Genomic DNA, 12,813 nt, shown 5'->3' with positions numbered 1-12,813 from the left:
ACAGACTATGGACTCTGGGAAACAAACTGAGGGCTTCAGAGGGGAGGAGGGTAGGGGAATGGGATAGGCTGGTGATGGGTATTAAGGAGGGCATGTACTACATGGTGCACTGGGTGTTATACGCAACTAATGAATCATGGAACTTTACATCAAAAACTAGGCATGTACTGTATGGTGACTAACATAATATAATAAAAATATTATTATAAAAAAATAAATGAATAAAAGCCAAAAAAAAAAAAAGGAAGATAGACAGAAGGATGTGGACAGATAGATTCTTCCTGGGAGACATTTGTAAATTGCTACAGTCATGTAAACTAGCAGTGGGGGTATCACCAGGGAGCTTCTTAGAAAAACAAAATCTCATGTCCCCAAGCAGATGTGCTGACTCAGAATCTACATTTTTAACAGGTTTCCAAGTGATGTATATGGTCTTTCATGTTTGAGAAACCCCGACTTTAGCTGATGGATGACAGAGGTCTGGCCTCAGATGAGCACTAAGGAAGGTCTGAAAACTCTGGAATTGGGAGCACCAGAGGAGGGGCCTAGGCTGGGGAAGTGGAATTTGGGAAAGAGGGAGAAGTGTGGGGTCTGAAGGCCCTCCTCTCTCCAGGCCTCCCATGCCAGTCACTATGGCAGGGTTTAGCACTCTGCCTTCTGTAGGGAAAAATCCTGCAATGCCCTCCCTTCAATCGGCTTGGTCCTTAGGGGCTACCCTGGGGCAAGCATTGGGTGGGTGGGGATTGTTGCCAATTCTGTTACCTTTCTTTCATGTGATGGCCTGAAAGGGACTTTGAAGGTCATACTTGTCATGCCCAGCCTCAGGGTTGTTCTGTCCCTTAATCAAATGAGTGATAACTGATGACTCTAATTGAGGGGTATGGAGGTTGGTGGATGAAATAGGAGCTCTTAACTATCTGTCCTGGAAATGAGGCTACTTTCATCTTCCAAATGCTTTCAGGAGAGACCAGATTCTACATAAGAGGCTATACCCTGGTAGGGACCAAATTAATGCTTTTTAAGTTATATTCTGATGTTTTTAGGGGGTAATAACAAACTATAGGAGACCTATAATTCCAGAGAACTGGAGTGATAGGCAATGGAATGATGTTACCAGGTGGGCACTGGAGAATTTTCTTAGGCTTTGGGGGTTTGTGTACCTCATCCCCTATAAGACTAGGTGATAAAGAGAGGCCAATATTAAAAGGAAACAGGTAGAGATTGAACATGAGGAAGAATTTTCTGAGATCAGAGAGTGACCGGGGAGATGGAAGGACACGGGTTCTCTGGCTGTGTGCATGGCTGTCTCACTTGCGTGTAGAAAGCCTCAGATGGGCTCCTGCTCAGAAAGAGGAAATGTACAAAATGAGTGCTCAAAATCTTTGTCATCCCAAGAATTCTCCAGTCAACTTCTGAAATGAGAGGCTGGGGTGGATGTGTGGTGTATGTAAGGTGGTAAGGCATTGGGATGATGAATGACGGAAGGAAAAACAGTCTTATTAGAGCACTGAAATCTGCTATCAGTTCTCCTAAATCTCTTTGGGTTTAAGAGAATATATTAGAAATTAGAGATCAAATAGAGTTTTAGGTTACAGGTCCTTCCTCTCTCCATGTAATTTTCTTGTGTCATAGATTTTAAAACCTCCTAAGGGAAAGGAACATCCCTCTCATGTATTACTTCTTTCTATCTCCACAGCCTCAAAATGATGATGATGTTTATATAGCTATCATTTGCTGAGTATTCCAAATACTTTGGAATACTTTACATAATTAGCTATGTAATACAAAGCTGAATGAGGTGAGTGTTGTTTTGCTCATTTTACAAAAGTTGAAACCAAGGCTCAGAGAGATTAAGTTGTTTGTGTAGAGCGAGGAGTGAAGCTAGCATTTGTACCAATTTGAGCAACGTTTTGTGCCTGTAATCCCTGAGCTATACTCTGCAGAGCAGTGGCTCAGGAAGGACTAGATGATCATTGAAACAATGACATATCTTGATGAAATCCTAAAAATTCATTTTTGCTTTTGTTTCCCTTACCTTTAGAGACGTGTCTTGAAAGAAGTCACTGTGGCTAATGTCAAGGAGATTACTGCCCATGTTCTCCTCTAGGATTTGATGGATTCCTGTCTCACATTGGGGTCTTTCATCTATTTTGAGCTTATCTTTGTGTATGGCATGACAGAATGGTCCAGTTTCATTCTTCTGCATGTGGCTGTCCAATTTTCCCAACACCATTTGTTGAAGAGACTGTCTTTTTTCCATTGGATGTGCTTTCCTGCTTTGTCTCAGATTAATTGACCATAAAGTTGAAGGTCCATTTCTGGGCTATTTTGTTCCATTGATCTATGTGTCTGTTTTTGTGCCAATACTATGCTGTCTTGATGATCACAACTTTGTAATATAGCTTGAAGTCAAGCATTGTGATGCCCCCAGCTTTGGTTTTCTTTTTCAGCATTTCCCTGATGTTTTGGGGTCTTTTCTGGTTCTATACAAATTTTAGGATTGTTTATTCCAGCTCAGTGAAAGATGATGATGGTATTTTGATAGGGATTGCATTGAAAGTGTAGATTCCTCTGGGCAGCATACAGATTGGCAGAATGTTTATTCTTCTAATCCATGACCATGCAATGTATTTCCGTCTCTTTGTATCTTCCTCAATTTCTTTCATAAGTGTTCTGTAGTTTCTAGAGTTTAGGTCCTTTACTTCTTTGTTTAGGTTTATTCCTAGATACCTTAAGGTTTTTGGTGCTATTATAAATGGAATTGATTCCTTAATTTCTCATTCTTCAGTTACATTGTTAGTGCATAGGAAGGCAACTGACTTCTTTTTTTTTATTTTAATAATGATTTTTTATTATATTATGTTAGTCACCATACAGTACATCCCCGGTTTCCGATGTAAGGCTCGATGATTCATTAGTTGTGTATAACACCCAGTGCACCATGCAATACGTGAGGAAGGCAACTGACTTCTATGCATTAATTTTGTATCCTGCCACGTTGCTGAATTGCTGTATGAGTTTTAGTAAGTTGCTGGTGGAGTCTTTTGGGTTTTCCACATAAAGCATCATATCATCTGTGAAGACAGAGTTCGACGTCTTCTTTGACAATTTTTGAATGCCTTTTATTTCTTTTTGTTGTCTGATTGCTGAGGCTAGGACTTCTAGTACTATTTTGAACAATAATGGTGAGAGTGGGCATCCCTGTCATGTTCCTGATCTTAAAGGAAAGGTCTCAGTTTTTCCCCATTGAGAATGATATTTGCTGTAGGCTTTTCATAGATGGTTTTTATGATATTGGGGTATGTTCTCTCTATCCCTATACTTTGAGGAGTTTTAATCGGTAAAGGATGCTGTATTTTGTCAAATGCCTTTTCTGTAACAATTGAGAGGATCGTATGGTTCTTGTCTCTTCTTGTGTTAATGTGATCTATCAAGTTGATTGATTTGTGAATGTTGAACCACCCTTGCATCCCAGGAATAAATCCCACTTGGTCATGGTGAATAATCCTTTAATGTACTGTTGAATCCTATTGGCTAAGATCTTGTAAAGTATTTTGCCATCCATGTTCGTCAGGGATATTGGCCTGTAATTCTCCTTTTTGATGGGGGTCTTTGGTTTTGGGATGAGGGTAATACTGGCCTCAGAGAACGAGTTTGGAAGATAAAACCTTTTGCACAGGAAAGGAAACAGTTAAGAAAACTAAAAGGCAACCTACAGAATGTGAGAAGTTATTTGCAAAAGACATTGCAGATAAAGGGCTGGTTTCCCAGATCTATTAGGAACTAATTAAACTCAACAGCCAGAAAACAAATAATCTGGTAACGAAAAGCGCCAAAGACATGAACAGACACTTCTCCAAAGAAGACAAAGAAATGGCTAACAGACACATGAAAAAGTATTCACTAGCCATCAGGCAAATACAAATCAAAACCACAATGAGATACCACCTTACAACGGTTGGAATGGCTAAAATAAGCAAGTCAGGAAACAACAAATGTTGACAAGGATGTGGAGAAAGGAGAACACTCTTACACTGTTGGTGGGAAGGCAAGCTGGTACAGCCACTCTGGAAAACAACATCGAATTTCCTCAAGACATTAAAAGTAGATCTATCCTATGACCAAGCAATTTCACTACTAGGTATTTACCCCAAAGATATAGATGTAGTAAAAAGAAGGGGCACATGCACCCCAATGTTCATAGCAGCATGTCCACAATAGCCAAACTGTGAAAGGAGCCGAGATGTCCTTCAACAGATGAATGGATAAAGATGATGTGTTTTATATATATACAATGGAATATTACTCAGCCATCAGAAAGGATGAATACCCACCATTTGCATCAACATGGATGGAACTGGAAGGGATTATGCTAAGTCAAATAAGTGAAGCAGAGAAAGACAATTATCATAGGATTTCACTCATATATAGAACATAAGGAATAGTGAGGAGGACTACAGGAGAAGGCAGGGAAAACTGAATGGGAAGAAATCAGAGAGGGAGACAAACCATGAGAGACTCTGGAATCCAGGAAACAAACTGAGGGCTATAGAAGGGTATGGGTGGGGGATGGGGTAACCAGGTGATGGGTATTAAGGAGGGCAAGAGTGGCAATGAGCACTGGATGTTATACACAACTAATGAATTGTTGAACACTACCTCAAAAGCTAATGATGTATGATATGTTGGCTAATTGAACATAATAATAAATATATAAAAAAAAGAAACTTGATGGCATAGAGGTTATTGAAAGACAATAGATAATTCCAAATAGTGAATAATCAAAAAACAATTTCTGGGGCGCCTGGGTGGCGCAGTCGTTAAGCGTCTGCCTTCGGCTCAGGGCGTGATCCCGGCATTCTGGGATCGAGCCCCACATCAGGCTCCTCCGCTAGGAGCCTGCTTCTTCCTCTCCCACTCCCCTTGCTTGTGTTACATCTCTCGCTGGCTGTCTCTCTCTGTCAAATAAATAAATAAAATTTCTTAAATTTTAAAAAAAAATTTCTATGAGTTTATGGAATGTAGTCAGATACACTTAGTGACACATGCAGATCATACTTGTGTCCTTCACCTTCACCTTCACTGTGCTCCACCCTGCAGTCAGGAGCTTGGAAAGGGGGAAAAGTTGGGTGCATATATTCATAAAGCTCCTCATTGAAAGCTATGCATGTGTACATAATATATAGACATATGTGTTTGAATTTGAGTGGAAATATGCAACAAAGAGTGGGGTCTGTTTCTCTCAGTATGTCTACAAACATGAGCATAGTTTTTAGACTTTTTGGGTATGGTGTGTGTGTGTGTGTGTGTGTGTGTGTGTTGTGTGCACTTGCTTGTGCATGTGCGTGTAGATGAATCCTGAAGGAATTCAATCAACACTAAGGAACCAGCTGCCTTCCACCCCTGGCCCTGGTTGGTGTGTTTCTACCAAACCCTGATATTTATTTTTCATCACCTCCTAAAGAAACCTTAATGAGTGTCCTTCTGGGAAGTTCATGGCTAAGATGCTGGGCTGCTGTGGAGGCCTCTACATCTGCTACTTTCAGAAGAGGTTTGCAGAGAAAGAGAAACAGCAGCCACAAGGAAATCCCCTCCTGTTTTTTACCCTCTAGTCTAATACCCAGCTGCAGTCATATGCACACCACCCACAGAACCACCTCCCCTCTCCTAGAACCGCCTCATGGAAGGTACTAAGAGAAGCCATTTTATTTGCTTCTTTGCTTCCAAGGGGGACTCTGTCTTTGAAACATCCCAAAAGAGAATAATTAAAAGTTATACTAATTAAAGAATCTAGAATGGACATTGTGAGAAACTGGTCATTTGTGAAACTAATTTCATAGAAAGCAATGGGCTTTGACAGGAGCAAGTTTGGTAAGAGGAGTTGAATGTCTCTGTTACTACCTTAGAAAACCTGAATCAAGGCTCCTGGAAGCAGGAGGCAGGAAGTCCTGCATGTGGTTTGCAGACAGACACAGCACAGGAACCCCTCCTCCACCTTCCAACGCCAGTGCTTGGGAGACAGTTCTATGAGGGATTTTTATGACAAACTGTAGTTTACATGTGACATTTCACCTCTTTTCTTTTCCAGAGAAGAAGGAAAAATAGATATTTATTGACATATAGTGTCAGAGGATCCAGGAAAATTGACTATGGAGATAAAAGGAGTGGTTTCTCTCTTTCCCCAGGTATGCAAATTACCTTACTTAATTTGTGTGGTATATGCTTTTCCACCCTTTGTGCTCTTCTCAGTGATGAGATTAAGAAACACTTTTATTCTTATTGAGGAACTCAGTGGGGAGAAAGAGTTGATGAGAGATATATATGGAGGCATAATGGGTACCCTGTCCCATCTGAACTATTACCCCTTCCATAAGATCAAGTGGAAGAGAAGTGGGGATAAATGGAACCTGAATTGGGACCCAGGCCCTGGCTCTTGTCTTGTGTGTTCAAAGCCTCCAGATTCTGTATTTTTATCTTAAATTTCACTGGTCCTTGCATTTCACTCTCTTATGATGAACAGAAGTTTAATATCAAATGATGCTCAAGGTCAAGAAATCCTTCCCAGTAGTGATGTCTTTCCTTGGAATTCTGTCCTCCCAATCTCTGACTACTGAAATCCTACACAGTCATCAAGGTCCACTTTAAACGTTACCTCTGCCTACGTCTTCCTGGATTTTCTGCCTCTGAAGAAATTTCTTTCCTTTGATCTCCTCTGCTCCTTTGTGTCACTCTTACTATATATTCTCTCTGCACACTGTCTTCAGCTGTAGTTACCCTGTGTCTTCTCTTTCTCCCTCACTCAACTGTCAGCTTCTGGATGGGGGAGACTATACTCTGCTCATTTTTATATTCTCTCCACTGTGCTTAACACAGAGCTAAAGATTGTTAAATAACTTTCATGTGTGGTATTAAATAGGGGGAAAGAGGACATGAAGAGAAATGGGGAAGTAGAGATATTATGAATACTGACAAAGGATATTACTAATTGTAGGTCTGCACATGATACTTTCAGGTATGGATCATCTTATTAGGAAATGTTGATCCCACCAGTAGATTTATTCCCAAATAATATATTTATTCTTCATTTACTCTTTCTCTTATTCAAATATAGAGCTTTTCCTAATGAGAAATAGACAATAAACAAGAAAACAAATGTTCAATAATTCCAGAGTGTGATGAACCCCTGAAAGAAATAAACAGGGTCTTCTGAGCAAGAATACCAGGGAATTTTGTTTAGATAGGGAGGTTAGGAAAGGCCTTTATGGTCACTCTCATATTTCACACTACTATGATTATGAATTAATTCAATTTCTAACCTGAAGAACAAGAACAATAAAATCAATAACAGAAGGAGAATGAAAGCCTTTCCACCAGGGTATGTGTTTGTCAGCACAAGTTTAGGACTGGTTCCTCTTTGGTCCAACTTCCAAACCTCCCTCCTGCTTGGGAAGAGTGGAAGTCAGGGCCGTCCCCTTGCCTCAGGGTGGACCCTGTCCCCTCTATTCCAGCCTAAGATTCAGCAAGCAAAACAGGGTTAAGAGCTTTGATCTTGCTAGAGACTTGGAGACAGATCAAGGCAGAGGCTTCTGAAATAAAGCCCCAGGATGTGAGGAGCTGGGAAAGAGATGGAGACAGGAGCACACAAAGCCAGAGGCTAATTGCTGTCACAGGGACTCCCTCTCACCTCCCAGGTCAGCTTCAGTGGGTTCTGAGCTCTGTTCTCCTTGGGGGAGTTGGTCAGACTTTTGGGCTTTTGGAGAGGGGAAGGTATCCTCTGAGTGCCTTTACAGACTACCTGACCCCACTCATCCCTGGATCCCTGGCTGAAGGCAGGGTATCCAAGGCTGAAGACAATGCAGGCTGTGAAGAGGAGGCAGTCCTCCAGTATCCCAGCAGCCTCAGCTAGCTCTTAATTAGCAGGGTCTTCCTTTCTTTTCCTGGCCCCTCCTCCTGGCACAAGTTGGTAGCATCGACTTCTGTATCCTGCAGAGCAGGGGTTCCATTAGGAAAGGTATGGGAATGGCTAAGAGAAATCTGAGACTGGTACCTGGAGCTTTATACCCACTTGCACTTTCCTGCACCTGCTTCCTGTTGGGATAACACATTTTGGTTATACATGCTATAGGGATACTAAGAAAGATTAGTTAATCATCATGTGGGCTAAGAGTGCCGGCTAAAGCCTAAAGACTACTCTGTTGACTGGAGGGGCTCAGGCAGCTTCAAGAGGTCACCGAAGATTTTACCAGAATGGGGGCATTTAGGCTGGTGTTCAAGGTGAGGGGTCAGAGATCTGGGAGCCCTGGCTGAAGAGAGGGTTTGTGAGGTTGGTGGGGTGGGCAAACAGGGGCTGGGCTCTTAGGGGTGGGTGTCCTGGTGTCCTGATCTGGGCTGGGTGGAGGTGGATGGAAGGGAGGACAACCCCCTCAGCTTAGGGAGGAATCCAGGTTCAAGGCCTAACTTAGAGCACATTCTCTCCAGGTGGCCCAGAGGGGAAGGGAAGAGAATGGGGAGCAGATATTTCAGACCAATCCAGCCTCATTCCTGTGCCCTCTACCCTCCCTCACCTCCCTAAGCCCAGCTTCTCAATGGGCCATGTCACACTTATTACACACCTGCTGTGTGCACAGAGCTCCAAAGTGTTCTCTGGCCATTCTCACCTCAGGAACAACTGCCTTCCTCTTGTGGCCAAGCAGATACTCACACTCCTCAGCACCCGGCTGGATCTTGGAGTCCAGAAACTGTTCTGAATCCTGAGATATGGAACCTAGATATTTGGAACAAACTATGGAGAAGCTGAAGACGGGTGGAGAAGGGGAAGGTTGGGAGAGAGTCCCACAATTTCCCAGGGCAGTATGATTACTTACAGCAGCAAGAAAGAGTGGAGTGAGAGGAGAGGAAGAACTTCCCAGGAGCAGACAGATCTGCTTGTTTTCTGAAGCGGAAATCCTGGGTCTGATATCTGAGGGACAGCATGAAAAGGGAGCCAAAGAGGGAGAGCTTCTCTCCAGGAATGTTGGGGTTCAGCAAGGTGTGGTGGGGGAAGGGGAGATGAAGTAAAGCAAACAGGCAGAAAACGAGGTGACACTCTGGGGGTATCTTTGGCTTCCACGTGGTGGTAGGAGCCCTGTCCTGCGTGCGCGCACGCGCGCACACACACGCACAGAAGGTCCTTGCTAAACCATGCCCCCTCTGCTGGGCTCTCAGACATTAGTGATCTGCGGGGAGAAAAGATGCAGAGGCTTCTCAGGGTCCTTTCCAGCAAACCCATTGTAGAATTGGGGGGGAGTCTCCCTCCAGCCAGAGTGGAGGCCGAGGTGGCCAGAGGACCAGATGGGAAACAGTCACCATTGGCCTCTGTCCTTTCCTGAGACTGAGTGGCTTTGGGGTGACCAAGTCATCAGGCTTTCCAAGGTCCCAGGGGTGCCAAGAGTCCCTTCCAAACTTGGGCAGCGCCAACCTGTGGGCTGGCCAGGCTCTGCCCCAGGAAACCTCTCAGGAGGGGGCGGGGCTCGTCTGTCGTGGGCGGGGCTTCCCCAGGTTGGAAAGAAGTGCTTAGCAGGTTTCCCCTGGTCACCCCTTTTCTCTGCTCACCCCTGCCCATCACTCTGCTGATGGGGAAATGTCTCTTCAGGTCTCCTTAACACTGGACTGGATCTGCCCACAGGGCAGAGGGGAAAGGCAGGCAGAGCGCAGGAGTAGAGAAAAGGGGGCAAATGTCCTTTCTTTACTTGGGCTCTGAGCCCTGCCCTATTCCCTAGATTCTGAAGGGTGGGAGAGGTGTGAAAGCAGATGTAGAAGTGACTAGAAATGGGGTGAAATGGTAGGGTGGAGAGACAGAGGTAATGGGAAGGTGGAGCCCACTGAGAGGTGGGGTTGTCTGGGAAGGTGAGCCAGGAGGGGATGGAGGCAGTCTGGGGAAGGGGGAAGGTCATTCAAGTGGGAGGGGACAGAGTGGGAGGTGTGCAGGGGAGGGGTCAGAGGGATGGGGGTGGGTAGGGAGGAGGTGGAGGCACCAGGATGGGAAATGGCAAATGGAAGCTCAGAGATGGTAGGGTGACCAGTTGTCTGGAAGGAGGACTGCAGGAAGATCCCACTGGGAGGAGGGGAAGCAGATAGCAGTTCAGAAGCAGTCAGAGCCTGAGAGGAATGTAGGGAGTAAAGGCTGTGGCAGGGAAACAAGGGTGTTTGTGGGTCCTTGGAGGGTCCCAGGAAGGTGAGGTAAGACCTCAGAGCCACTTTCCTCTCAGGCTGAGGCTTGACTCTGGAGGGGGATGGAGAGGCCACCTGAGCAGCAGGGTAGGGCAGCCCTCCCAGCTCCCCTTGGCCCAAAGCACCTGCAGGGGGTGCCCACTGAGTGGGGGTGGGCTGGGCTGCTTCCCAGCTCTGAGCACAGAATCTAGTGGGGTTTCTTATAAAGGGTTGTTTAGTATTTGTGGGGTGATACAATCTCTCCCTTGACGGCTTAACACAACAAGTCCTGTCCTATAAGTGCCTCCCACACTGTCTGTCCTTAAAGAATGTCTCAGAATTGGATGTTAATGATGACTTTCTGCAGGATTGCTCCTTGGGTACTGATTAACCCTTCATATCCATCTGATGCAAGGTCCTAGTGCTCCATCCCAAACTTTTTCACCATGGCCAGCTGCATTAAAGTTTATTAAGGAAAAGGCTACCTGCAAAGGGGAAGAGGCACTAGAGACCAGGAGGGGTGGGGGCAGGGCTGGGGCGGGGGAGTCAGATGGAATTGGCCTAGTCAGAGATGAAGTTTCCTTAGGTGTGTTCAACTGAGGGTCTGAGGCTGAAGGAGATAGGGTTTCTGTGTCAGGGACAGCAGGACTGGAAGGGTGTTGGGGAGACGCTCCCCACAGGGGCTGGGGAATGGAGTGGGGTGGCTTCCACGGGTGGACACACTGCAGATGGAAGCTTTACCTGTCTTAATCTTGACAGAGCTATTAGGTAAATGTTAATAATCCCACCTCACAGATGATGAAACCGAGGCTCAGAGGCTTATGTCAAATAACACAGCATATGAAGAGGCAAAGGCAGGATTTGAACTCAAGTCCTAGGCTCCTGAGCTCTTGCTCTTTCCCTAACACCACTGGGCCAAAGGTCTTACTCTTTTACGTGTCTGTCTCAGCTGCAGGTCTGGGGGTCAGGAGTGAAATGGGATGTGGCAGAGAGGTTGCCAAAAGTGCTTGTTGAGGATGCCTGGGTGGCTCAGTCAGTTAGATGTCTGCCTTTGGCTCCTGTCATGATCCCAAGGTCCTGGGATCGAGTCCTGCATCAGCCTCGCAGGGAGCCTGCTTCTCCCTCTTCCTGGCTTTCCCCCTGCTTGTGCTCCTTTGCTCTCTCTGACAAATATATAAAAAAAAGTGTCTGTTGTGTGAAGGACTGAGTGATCTCTGCGGATTGCACTTCCACGGTGTGGGCCACAGTCCCAGAGACTCTGGGCAGGAGGGAGGGTAGAGCAGGGAGCTGCAGGGTGGGCCAGGAAACCGGAAGCAGGTTCCCTGTGGGTTTCCCTGCTTTCCCCTGCACATTCTAGATCTCTAGGATCTAGAGGACTGGGCTCTGGAGCCTTAGAAGAAAGGAATAGAGTGGTGCGTATGTGTGCACAGGTGTGTTTGATGAGTGTGTGAGAGTGTGTAAGTCTGGGTGTGCATGTTGGTAAATGTTTGTGAGTGTGTGTCTTTGTGTTGCATACACGTGAGAGTGTGATCTACGGGTGTGTATATGTGTGTATTTTGAGGGTATGTGTCTGTGTGTGTGTGTGAGTGTGAGCATCTCTGTGTTATGTGTCTACATGTGTGCAGCTGTGTGTGTGCACGTGTGTATGCATGTGTGCTGTCCCAGGGGAACCTTAAGACTCAGCTGAAGACGTCTTTGATTTTATTTGTGCCATTTTCCCCAGATTTGAGGCTGTGCTTTGGGGTGGGGGAAGGGGAGGCCAGGAGAGGAAGGCTGTTAGTGCTGGGGGTGTCGGGGATGGGAGCCTGAGCAGTGGGTGTCTCTGTCCTGCCAGGCACAGGGGGGTGGCCTCAGGGTCCCCGGGTCTGAGGCTGGGTGGACACTGGGGCCTGAGGCCTGCACGCAGGGCTGCATGGGAAGAGCTCAGAGGCCCTGCTCTGACCAGGGAGGGCCATAAAGAAGGGGGCCAGGGTGGGAGGGAGGCCAGACAGTGAAGGCCTGCTCTCTCCCCGCCCCCACCCCCAGGATTTGGGAATGATGGAACCAGGCTGCAGTTCCTAACTCTAGACTCCAGGCATTCTGCCTGAGGGCCTCAGAGTCCCCAGAAGTCCTTCTGTGCCCCCCGCTGAGCCTGGGTGACCAGAGTCACAGTGAAAACCTCTGTCCCTAGTCAGTACTACCCAGACAGATCCAGAACAAGTTCTTGTTTCCTAGAGACCTCTGGTGTGGCCCTGTGTGCATTCTTACTGAATTTCACACAAACTGAGGCATTTAGACCCCTTTTGCTGGGAAGTTCTTACTGAATCTAACTCATTCCTCTTGTTGCACTTTGTCCCTGATAAGCTCAGGTTGTGTGTGAGATTGGAATACAGCACTCGCATCTGTACACACAGAAGTAGTTTCTTCCAGATAGGGACGTGGGTCAGAGTGGAGGGACACTGAGAGGACGTGGGGAAAACCTGGTGGGTCACAGATGGTCAGACCTTTCCTGGGCAGGAGGACAGTGATCAGCAGGGCAGATTCAGAGAAGAGAGCTCAGAGACCTCCAGTTTTTTCTCTGGCTCCCCTGTCAGCCCAGGTGGTGCCAGGGGAATGGAAACAGGGGCTGTGGTAGGAGGGAGCAGA

This window comes from Ursus arctos, unplaced genomic scaffold (assembly GCF_023065955.2).
Source record: "Ursus arctos isolate Adak ecotype North America unplaced genomic scaffold, UrsArc2.0 scaffold_26, whole genome shotgun sequence".
Classification (NCBI taxonomy): domain Eukaryota; kingdom Metazoa; phylum Chordata; class Mammalia; order Carnivora; family Ursidae; genus Ursus; species Ursus arctos.
Note: the sequence above shows the minus strand (reverse complement) of the source record.